Raw genomic sequence first — 11527 nt, 5'->3', positions numbered from 1 at the left:
CTTGTCCCTCCCACGCTACCCCGCCCTTTGTGTCTTAAAAAAAAAGCCTAGGAACAGAAATACTCATCAAGAAATGGGCCAACAAGCCCCATACTGAACCTCCAATTTCAGACTATCTATTGACCATGAACCAGAGAGGTGGAGACCCTGCAGGAATTATTTTCCAGCAGCTTGGCAGCCACTTGCATTTCCCCCTTTCTTGGGAGGAGAGTATTTGGTTTAACTCCTGCTGTTGCAAGAAGGAAAAGGGCAGGGACACATCCTGGGACTCACTGTGACTCCACTCCAGGATCAAATGGTAGGCTGGCTCCCACATTGCCAGATGTTTGTCTTGGTGTCCTGGGCAAAGGGCAGATAGCTGATTATCAAAGAAAAGGAAATGGGTAGATTGCGCTTCCCATCAACCAGTTGCTAACACCTCCAGGGAATAGGAAGGATCATATTTCCCAACAGGAGCAATTACCCAAGTAGCTCTTTTGGGGCAGTGCACTGAAAAGAGAGGGTGGGGGTCTATAAGAAGACAAGACTCCCCCACTCCTGGGGGCACCAGCTCTGGGTCCTGGCTTCTTTCTAGAGGTCTTCTGTTCTCTCTCGTAAATAAAACTTGCTTTCTATGCTTGCCTCCACATTCTCAGGTTTTTAATCCTCAAGGGGGGGTGGGGGGGCAACACTACTGGACAACAGTGCTACCTGGCTTATGGTTTTCCTGCAGCTCTGCAACTCTGGATTTTTTTCACCAAGACCTGGGGCTTAAGGGGTGTCCACACCACCTTGGGCTAGCCCAGCCAAAGCATCCATAAAAGACCACTGCAAACCTCTAGGTACAGGGTGAGAGATAGGAGTTACCCTGGGAGCAGGCAGCTAGCAACTTACTCCAGTCTGACTCCTGTAAAGTTGGCCTGACTTTCACCAGGGGACCTGCATTAGGCTAGGGAACTAGGCTAGGGAACTAGGGAACAGAGGCTAATGAAGAGGATTCTTCCTGTCCTTACTACATGTGGGAGAGGTGGGGGGTGGGCTGTTTACCCAGGACTACAGAGTAAGGCCCCCCGCCTTCACACCTTCTCCTCAGGCCTGGGTGATAACTTCATTTGTAGTAGGAAAACAGAGTAGCTCCATAAATGACATATGTTAGAAATAATGAGGTACCATAAGAAAACAAACACATGATCAAAAGTGGGTAGATCAGGCAAAGTGATTTCTGCAGAATGGTGCGCTCTTAAAGGGAATTCTGCAAGCAAGCACACCTGGAACAGAAATACAGTATTTCTGTTCCTAGTGTGTGATTTATCCCCAATCAGGTACTGCCTCTCAATCCTGATAGGAAGAACTCAAAGGTACAATCTACTTGATTAGCTAATAATAGAATTAGGGCAGACAAAAGGGAAGTCTACGATTGAATCCAATTAAGGCTAAATAGTACATTTGGAAAATGAACCACCAGACTATTTCTCACAAATCCCGTTTTTCTTTTTATACCTTTTGGTTTCATTTTCATTTCACCAAAAGTATTGTCATCTATCCTGTACATAAACTTTTAGAGTTGGAAATCACACCTGGTAATAAGTTTTCCCCTTTTTAGCAGTTCAGATAGCCATCCCAGTGATCAGGAGCACTTGGTAAGGTCCTTTCCAGCTTGATTGCAGACTATCTCTTCTCCAGGTCTTGATTAAAATCAAGTTGTCAACTCCATGTATGTATAATATGTCAAAATACACTCTACAGTCATGTATATCTAAAAAGAACAAATAAAAAAATAAATATTAAAAAAATCAAGTCGCCAGGATGGAAGTGAGGAACTGCAAATTTGAGAAAGGAAGTCTGAGAAGCAGTTTATAATAATCATAGGAGGTTAGGAAGACTTTCTTAAACTGAGTCAGAATAAACATATCCATCAGGCATTCCTGTATAAAAAAAAAAAAACTTTCTTTATATCTTCCAGGTTTACTTACTCTTGGGAGGTCTGACATAAATGTACATCTCCAGTTACATTAAAAGAATTATTGCCCTTTTTTAATATTTGTTCTTAAGTTTTAGGTGGATACAATATCTTTATTTTACATTTATGTAGTGCTGAGGATAGAACCCAGTGCCTCGTCCATGCTAGGCGAGCACTGTACCACTGAACCACAAACCCAGCCCCATGCCCTTTCTTTTAAACGTCCATGTAGGACTATAATTTTGGTTATATTGTCCTACCACGTATTTAAAATCAAATTGGTCAAAACAGACCTTGTTCCTATCTACTGTTAAGAGTCAGCTAAGATTTCTTAGAGATCAATCTCGGGAATGTGTGCAAAGCCTCTTGATTTCTTTTGTCTTCCTCTACCAGCTGTGCCATCTGCTAGGATGGATCAGAGTCCTACTGACCATATGTGACTTCCCCTGGAAGGATTAGAGACATTTCCCTATCCAATTACCCTCTTTTTTGCAGAATGTGCACTGGTTGGCTTCCTGTTCATGTCCTCTCCATCTCTCTGATCCACAGATTGGGTGACTCACCAGAGTTGCAGGGCCCAGAGAGGGCCCATCATTCTCTGGGTCCTGACTGACCTTAGAGGGCAAGGCCCAAAATGTTGGCTGCTTTTTCCTTGGCCCTAGTTTTTGTTTCAGTCTTAAAGTTGGAGTCCTATTTGTGATGACTTATTTCAAAATATACTTTAAATATATACTTTTAAAATATACTTTTTAAAAACACTAATAAGAAAAAGTTATAAAGTTCTACAAGGAAAATACAAAATGAAATTAACAAAAACATTCAGTTTATATAATAGTTTTGGACAAAGAAACATAATTTTATTTATTTATTTTAAAAATTTTTTTTTGTTATTGATGGACCTTTATTTTATTTATTTGCATGTGGTACTGAGACTTAAACCTGGTGCCTCACACGTGAGGCAAGCGCTCTTCCACTGAGCTACAGCCCCAGCCCAAGAAACACAATTTTATAATAACACTAATATAGATCTTTGATATCTATTTTGCCTCCACAAATATCCATAAATTTCTCAACTCAATTACATGAGATGAAATGCATTCTGCTGTAGTGTATAACTAATTAGAACAAATTTAAAAAATTAGTTAACCCCTTACAAATTTTACTTTTAAAAAATCTCTTACAGGTCTGGAGATATAGCTCAGTTGACAAGAGTGCTTGCCTTGCCTGCACAAGGCCCTGGGTTCTGATCCCCAGCACCACAAAGACAAACAAACAAACAAAATCTCTTAGAATGTTATAGTCTTTTATAATTTACAAAAACCTTTATGTAGCTTTGTATTATATCTCCAGGTTATTTTGAGATCATAGTAATGTTACAATAAAAATCCATCTTTTGAACCCAACTTTAAATAAGCTTAAATTTGGCCTACTTTAGAGCCATCCTAACATTGAGTAGTGTGAGAGGCGAACTTATCTCAAGTAAGATGGGGCTCTTGACACAATAAAGATTATATCTGAAACATGGATCAAACAAAAACTAGAGCTTTTATCTTTCTTTTTGTGAAAAAATTTTAAAAGTGGCAAAATGTTTTCATGTTCCATATTGTTAACCTTTAAATTAATTAGGCTCTCCCTTTTGCCCTCCAAAAATACATTTAAATTTTCATCCCAGTGTAAAGAGAAACACAAAATTTTATATATCACTTATTGATGACAGGTCATTTTTATCCAATTACAAAATATTAAATAACATAAATAAGTCCCCAATTAAATTTGTTGTTTCTATATATGGCTGAAAGAGACTACTGATATAGACAGTTTTAGTTTGGAGAACACCAGTGTAACAGTGGTCCACTTTATGCTTTGTCCCTTGCAGCTCTGTCACTGCAACTTATTTTCAAAACAGACATTTTTCTTTCTCTTTCTCTTTCTCTCTCCCTGCTCCTCACTAATCTCTCCCCCTCTCTAAACTCAAGGGAAACAGGATTACCTTTCTTCCCCATTTTAGACAGATTTATCTGTCCTTGATTGCAGACCCACCTTTAGAACAAAGTAATCCAGACTTTGGGGATGGTAAGAGAAGATCTCAGAAATGACTAATTCCCAAATTAATAAGTGAATTACAACTCCAACAGAGAACACATAGAATGTAGCCTTTGAATCATCTCTTTAAAAGCTCGCTGTCCCACTGGGCATGGAAGGCTGAGGCAGGAGTATCATAAGTTTAAAGCTAGCCTCAGCAAAAGTGAGGCGCTAAGCAACTCAGTAAGACCCTGTCTCTAAATCAAATTTAAAAGAGCTGGACATGTGGGTCAGTGGTGAGTGCCCCTGAGTTTAATCCCCAGTACCACAAAAAAAAAAAAAAAATCCCTCTTTTCCTGCTGATGGGCAGAATCACAGCCTCTGGATAGGAGTCCTCTGTGTTTCTCCTTTGCTAGCAAAGCAATAAAACTTCCTTTTCTTTTTTCTCAAAACTATGTTCTCATTCTTGGATTGGCATCAGGGACAAGTGACAAGCTTTCAATAATACTATCACAGATTTTCACAGTATGACCCAGACATGAAAAAGGACTATGCAGTTGGTAACATTAGAAGTAGAATCTGCCAGCCATGGTGGACTCAGAAATCAAAGGTTCAGGTGGCTATTCTTCCTTCATAGGGCAGATTTACTCCCATTATCATTGTTATGGGAAACAGACCAGTTTAGATGCAGCAAGCAGCATTCACTCAAAGAGAAAACTCCAAACAGAGAACAGGCCCAGAGAACAAACTCCAAATTCTGAGCCCTGATCCACAGTTTCTCACAACATTTATAGTTTATTTGGTGTCATCTTAGACCTGTCCTATCATTTTTGTTGTTGTTGTTGTTTGTTTGTTTGTTTGTTTAAATTCCTAATCTAAGTGACTGAAGACCTTGTGTGGGATCTCTAACATAAAGCATGTTTACAGAAACAGATAAGAAGAAAAGTCTCTTTTTACAGGCTTCTGTTAAATCTCTAACCTTCCAGAGGAGTGTTTATATTTCAAATATGTAGTCAGACTCCCAGAGATGGTTATTTACAATCCAAAAGGCAGGTTTGCTGAAGAAAGGAGACAGACAGGGAGGGGAACTAAACCTTTCCCTGAGGATAACACTCTTGTAGTTTCATTTTACAACTGGGTCTAGCTTTGCCATCTCATCACCACTGTTTATTTCCTTGGTCAAATTTCATATTAAAGGAAAAGATTTGTACATATGGGCTCTTTCTGTAAGAGTGGTCCACTTCACCTTTTGAACATGGCACTTGCTACTTATTTTAAAAGGGACAAAATTTTTCTTTTTCTCTTCTCCCTTCCCCCCTCCCTAACCTGGAGGCCTAACCAATTGCTAAGGTAACCTGTCCCAGGAATTGTCCCTCCTTGCCAGGGAGTCGTTTTAAAAATTGTTAATTAATGCCTCCTGGGCTGCTGCAGGGAACAAGATTACCTTGAGTTATCTGTCCTCCACAGGAAGGAGATGTCAGATTAACAAGTAAATTTCAACACACCATCTGGACATCTGGAACACCCCCAACCCCCACCTTCTCCCCCCCCCATATCACACCCCTCACTCCACCCCCCACCTGGAATGTAGCCTTTGGATAGCTTCTTTAAAAGTCCTCTGTTTTCCCTGATGGTCAGAACCACAGCCTCTGAGACTGGAGTCCCCTGTGTTTCTCCTTTGCTAGCAAAGCAATAAACCTTTTTTTCCTTTTTCTCAAAACCATGTCTTTATTTATTATTAAATTGACATGAATTGACATCAGCAGAGACAAGGTGATGAACCCAGCCTAATTCCACCTTAAGATTGGGAGCCATCTCATCACAAAGTCATGAAAAGTTAATTTCTGTTTTACTATAAATTACTGAAATTTCTAAATTTGTTTGGAATTCCTGCCTGTGCCTTGAACTCACCCATGCCTGGCTTTCCCTGCCCAGATAACAACCCTCTCTAATACCTTAGTGGCGCCTCATAAATCCTGGCTCCCCCTGACCCTTTCTGAAACTTCAATGGCACCTCATAAATTCTGATGTTGGGATCTAAATTCCCTACCTTGAAATGTTAAGCCATGTAGATCATTAACCTACTATCTGCCTTTGTATTATGCTTTTCAAAATGATGTTATCTGTAAGTTCTCCAATCCCTTTGCAACTTTTTGTGCTAGAAAACTATGCTCCTAGAGAGCTGGGATACTGTTCTCTAGCCCAGGGTTTTGGGGAGAGACAGTGCTGGGCACAATTACAAGCTTGCTTTAATTTGATTTAAAATTGGAGTCGGTGGTCTTTTCTTTGTGTCTTGGTTTAACACAAGGTCTGAGCTTTCAGTAACAATTCCATTGTTCTTAACCATCCCTAGCCCTAGAATTTTTATTCCCCATTTTTAGTAGTTCCCTATAATTGAATTTTCCCTTGTGTATTTAATTCCCCCCCCCCCCACACACACACCCTGTATTCAATCCCTGTTCTGGGGGATTTCTTGCACACACTGGGGCTTTGCCATATGTCCCACCCCCCCTTTTGGGGGATTTATTGCATATCTCAGGTCCCTGTATGCTCAATCCCATTAATAGAGATTTCTTACATACCCCATCCAGTTTTCCTAACCCTGGTGAAACAAGAATTAAAGACAGGCAGTTAGTGTAGATAGGTAATTGGGTCAGATGCAGGCTGAACCAATTGCTAAGGTAACCTGTCCCAGGAATTGTCCCTCCTTGCCAGGGAGTTGTTGTAAAAATTGTTAATTAATGCCTCCTGGGCTGCTGCCTGCCTGAATCACTCCATTTGGCCCTTCCCCCTGCTCACCTGCTTCTTACCTTTTGGCCATCCCACTGGCATCCCCTGGACCTAGTCAGGTACACTAGGAGAGAGATAAGGGGGAAGAGAGCAGGAGAACAAATAAAACTTAAAATGTATAAAAGGGGCAGGATGTTCCCACTTCTTAGGATACCAGGATATCAGCTATGGCCCTCTTCTCCCTCCTGAGAGAGGTCTGTGTTGCTATTTTTAAAATAAAACCTGCTTTCGACACTTGCCTTGGTGTACTTCTCCAATGTTCAAACTTCAACATTTGAGGAAGCAGAACTCATCACTGATAACCAGTGGTATCACTGGGATGGCCCAATCAGCCAAAGTAGTACTTCTTCCTCAAGCCAGAGAATAGATTTTCCTACCTCCATCTGTGCATAGTGTTTCCCTGGTTGCCTTGGTACTTGCCTGGGCCCTTTGCCTGCATTTAGGATCTACGTTCAATCCTCTTTGGATTTTGGGTCCTTTCATCAGCTTCAAGGACCGCAGTTTCCTCCCCCTCCCCGCAAGGCCACTAAAACAAGTCAATAGGACATGTCTCTCTGAGGGGGAGGGTCCCTGTGACCCCTAAGTGACATGGAGCCCCACAATGGGCACCAAAATTGTTAGATACAATGAGGTGAAGCAAGAAATCCAACACATGCTCCAAAATAGGTGGGCAAAGCAAACCTTTACTTCTGCAGAAGGATGTGCTCCCAAAGGGAATCCTGTGAGCAAGCATACCTAGGTGGGCAGTCCTCCAACATTTATCCCTAAAGAGGGGTACACAGGGGTATAATCTATGTGATTAACTAATATTAGAATTAAGATGGGCAAAAGGGAAGTGTTGTAATTGAATCCAATTATGGCTGAATAGTAGATTTTGAAAATTAACCACCTGACTTTCTATTTCTCACACAAGTTGTTAAGGTTGGAGCAGAGAATGGTAACCTGACCTTTTCTCAGAAAACGAATGAGATGGATGTGTATGTCTATTCCTGGGGGTGGGAGATAGGTATACAAGAGCAGGAGATGATCTACATCTTAGGCTTCAGTACTCCAGTGTGTTTGGGTATGTGCACCACTGCAGATGCTCAAGTCTATAGGAGCATGATTGTGTGGGGGTATATCCGGGGATGTGTGTGTCTAGGTGCCTGCCTGTGTGAATGGGAGTGTTCCTGGACATGGCAGAGGTGGAGTTACTTTGAAGTGAGAGACATTTGTGCCCTTTTCCACAGACCAGATGCCAGAAGATAAGAATAATTCTTCCTAACCATAAAACCTATAAAAATGATTAAGAATCCAACTAGAACCAGTCAGCATGGGCCAAGGTAACACAGAGTTGGCATGGCAATGAGAACTTGAAAGTCTGCCATCCTGCTGTTAGTCAAGTCAATAGGTAGACGAAGGTGGGAATTTCTGGAATCCCCAATAAAACTGAAATGCAGGAGAGGCACATTGTCCCTCTTCCCTCTGAGAAAACCCACAGACCCTCTCCTTTAAGAGTATGCCTTTTGGGGGGGCTGGGGTTGTGGCTCAGTGATAGAGCACTTGCCTAGCACGTGTGAGGCACTGGGTTTGATCCTCAGCACCACATATAAGTAAATAAAAAATAAAGGTACATCCACAACTAAAATATATATATATATAAAAGGAGTATCCCTTTTTCCTTTCCCTACCCCTTCAATAAACTTATCCTGTTACTCTGAGCATCATGTCTAAAATCTTTCCGACTTGGTCACAAGAATTGGGATTTGAAGAGGAGATCTTCACATTGCCTCAGTTTCGCAGAAGTCCCGGCTCTGTAACACCACCTTCTCCCAAGTCCCTATCCCAAGGTTCCTATCAGAACCCAATCTCCACAAAGCAACAATTGGAAAACCAGAAGTGATAGGAAGGGAAAGCCAAGGGGAGAAATAGGTAGAAAATAAAGGGAGAATTGTAGTGAAGCAGAAGGTAGGAGAGTAAACCTGAATACCTTTAGTCTCAAGTGGACAAGTGTCCCATGGAGTCGCATCCCCTGTCCGCATAGGGGAAGAGCACCACCAGCCACGACTGCATTGTTAGCCCCCATGGGGCTACAGTGTAAACCTTGTTCAGACACAGGCCTCTTGTACAATTATGCTGCTGCCTCCTCCTTGCAGTCCCCTAGGCTGAAGTGGGAAAATACCTCCACTTCTCACTTAATTTCCAGGGAGAATAATCAGTAGACCCCAAAGCTGGGTTTCTGAGGGGAGATGTCTATGTAATGGGAATAACTCATAGACCTTCTGTCCCCACAGCATCTCTAAATTGTACATGGCTTCCCGCATCCAACCTGTCACCTCCCCTTCTCCACATCCTACACCCTGCCAGAAAGGATAAAACACAGAGGGGTCCTAAAACCATTGAGTGTGATATAGGTACCTGCTTCTGGTGCCTGAATCCTTCTAGCCTGGCTACTAATGTCTGTATCCAGAGATACCACAATTCTAACAATGAGCCAATGCATCGTCCTGAGCACACCAATGGCCTTACATGTAGAACCACCTGTGAAACCCATTTCAGGGGACCCAACCATCTGGAGCCCAGAGGAGTACAGTGGGGTCCTGTGACAGGGTAACCAGAGGCAGAGGGAGTCCCACCTCATCTCTCTGTCTGCCAGGTTCTGTGATACGGTGTAACTATTTCAGCAGCCTTTCTTCTATCTGATAGCTTTGAATCCAGTGGGTCACCCCTTGGCCACAAGAGAGTTAGACCAGAGACAAAATGAAGTTTAAACAGAAGGGTCAGGTTCCTGTTCCGAGGGACATACACCTTCCCAGAGGAATGTGTGTATCCATTCTGTCTGCCTTCCATAGCCAAAGAGAACCTATGGAGGGGCATTTGAAGAATGCTCACAGGACAGGTCAGCACAGCAAAAGGAGTATTGGGTAACACACTAAGACAGGAAGTCTATTTCCATAGGGACCCAATGGGTGAATCCAAAAGAAAGGAGAGCCAGATTTGCCTCTAAAATTGGCCAAGTGGACTTTCACGCCCTATGTTTGGTGTTTATCACTCCACAAAGGTAGAGAAATGAATGTAAGGGGGGCAGGGAAAGGGGTGACTGTCATTTGTGGAACCACAGTGCCATCTAGCGGAAACAGTTTCTGAAAACCCCAGGGCGAAGGGACACTTGCTCCAGTACTCAGGTGCCCAGGGTGGTGTGCAATGGGGATGTGAGACTGGGATGAGTGTATTCTAGCCGAGGACAATCTCCCCACCAGGGGTCCAAAGCACAGGGGGAAGCCTGCCTGCCCTCGGGACCCTACCCAGGGGCCCTGGGACCCTGCAGGCAGCAGTGCCGCACCAACCAGCACAGGGGGCGGAGCTTCCTGCAGCGCCATTTTAGGACGGGCCCAGGAGAAGCCGCTGGCCGCTGACTGAGCTCCGTTCTGGCTCCGTTCTGGCTTTGGGGTCTGGGGTCTTAGGTCAAGAGTTGCAGGTGTTCCTGCCTGAGGTCACCACACGCTGAGGCCAGGAGGCCCCTTTCCTTCCCGGCAAGACAGCAATCTGTGGCAGCTATGGAGGGCCGCCCACTGTCAGCCTTTTCTTCCTCCGTGCTCCCTGGCGGAAGAGTCAGGGTGTCCCTTGTGCTTGGAATGAGCTGGGGCAAGTGCCAGCCAGGGCGTAACCGTCCACCTTGGTTCGCGGTGGCCATGGGTTGATGGCAAGTGGCGGTGGTGGATCGCGGCCCGGCCCTGATTCCTGCACGGAGCTCGGCTGGACTGGGCTCTGGTGTCCACTCGGCTCCACTCACCAGAAACTCATTCCACTTGATGGCGGTAGAGCACTACACTTCTCAAACGTGACGCCACCTGCCGCTCCACTCCACTCTCCCCCCGCCCTTTGCGGCTTAAAAAAAGCAGTCTAAAACCTCGGAATGAGAAGGAAAAAACAAGAAAGAATCTCCGTACCCCATCCTGGATCTGCAAACCTACTAGAGGAACTGACCAAGAACCAGGGAGATGCAGAAGCTACAGAAATCCTGAGCTAGCAGTCAAGTCAGCCCTCTGTTTCCCCCCCTTTCTTGGGACCTCTCCATTTGCCTTAACTCCTGTGCTTGCAAGAAGGAAAAGGGAAGTGACACATTCTGGGGTTCATTGTGACTCCACTCCAGGATTCAAATGCTTGCTGGTTTCCAGCAGTACCAGGTGCAGGTCAGTGCTGACTGGCTTTTTTTTTTTTTTTTTTTTTTGAGATTCCAGGTTTTGTTTATTTAGTTTTCCCCAGTGGTAACATCTCACAAAATTGCAGTTCAATATCACAGTTAAGCTACTGACATTCAAGTAGTGGAGCCCATCTGTATTCCCAGTGCCTCTGGAGGCTGAGACAGGAGGCCCCAAGCACCTTAGTGAGGCCCTGTCTCCAAATAAAATGTAAAAAAAAACAAGGGGTGGGGGGGCTGGGTATGTGGCTCACTGGTTAAGCACCCCTGTATAGAGTACTCTGTACCAAAAAAAAAAAAAAAAAAGAATTGACATTAATAAAATCAAGATATAAAATAAAGAACATCACCACAGAGAGCCCACCAATTGCCTTTATTTACTTATTTATTTTTTGATGGTGGTGGTGGTGGTGGTGGTTGGGGTACTGGGGATTAAACTCAGGAGCAGTCAACCACTGAGCCACATCCTCAGCTCTATTTTCTATTTTTCTGGCTCATATTTTTAACAAAACCCTATTCGGGTTTTTTTCACCAAGACTTGGAAATTGAGGTACTGACCACTCTGTCTTAGGGTGGTCCAGCCAATGCAACCAGGA

General features: G+C 43.6%; 1 protein-coding gene across 1 annotated transcript in view; it reads right to left on the bottom strand.

Annotated features, from left to right (window-relative positions):
* Nucleotides 1-38: 38 nt before the first annotated feature.
* The window catches only part of Nbdy (negative regulator of P-body association), a 51199-nt gene continuing 39710 nt past the window's right edge, over nucleotides 39-11527 (bottom strand). The window contains exon 3 of the mRNA XM_077107079.1: nucleotides 39-1735. The gene's annotated coding sequence lies outside the window, so the exon portion shown is untranslated. The remainder of the gene's footprint in view (nucleotides 1736-11527) is intronic.

Source organism: Callospermophilus lateralis, chromosome X, assembly GCF_048772815.1.
Source record: "Callospermophilus lateralis isolate mCalLat2 chromosome X, mCalLat2.hap1, whole genome shotgun sequence".
Lineage (NCBI taxonomy): Eukaryota > Metazoa > Chordata > Mammalia > Rodentia > Sciuridae > Callospermophilus > Callospermophilus lateralis.
This window is presented reverse-complemented; position numbering and strand designations above follow the sequence as displayed.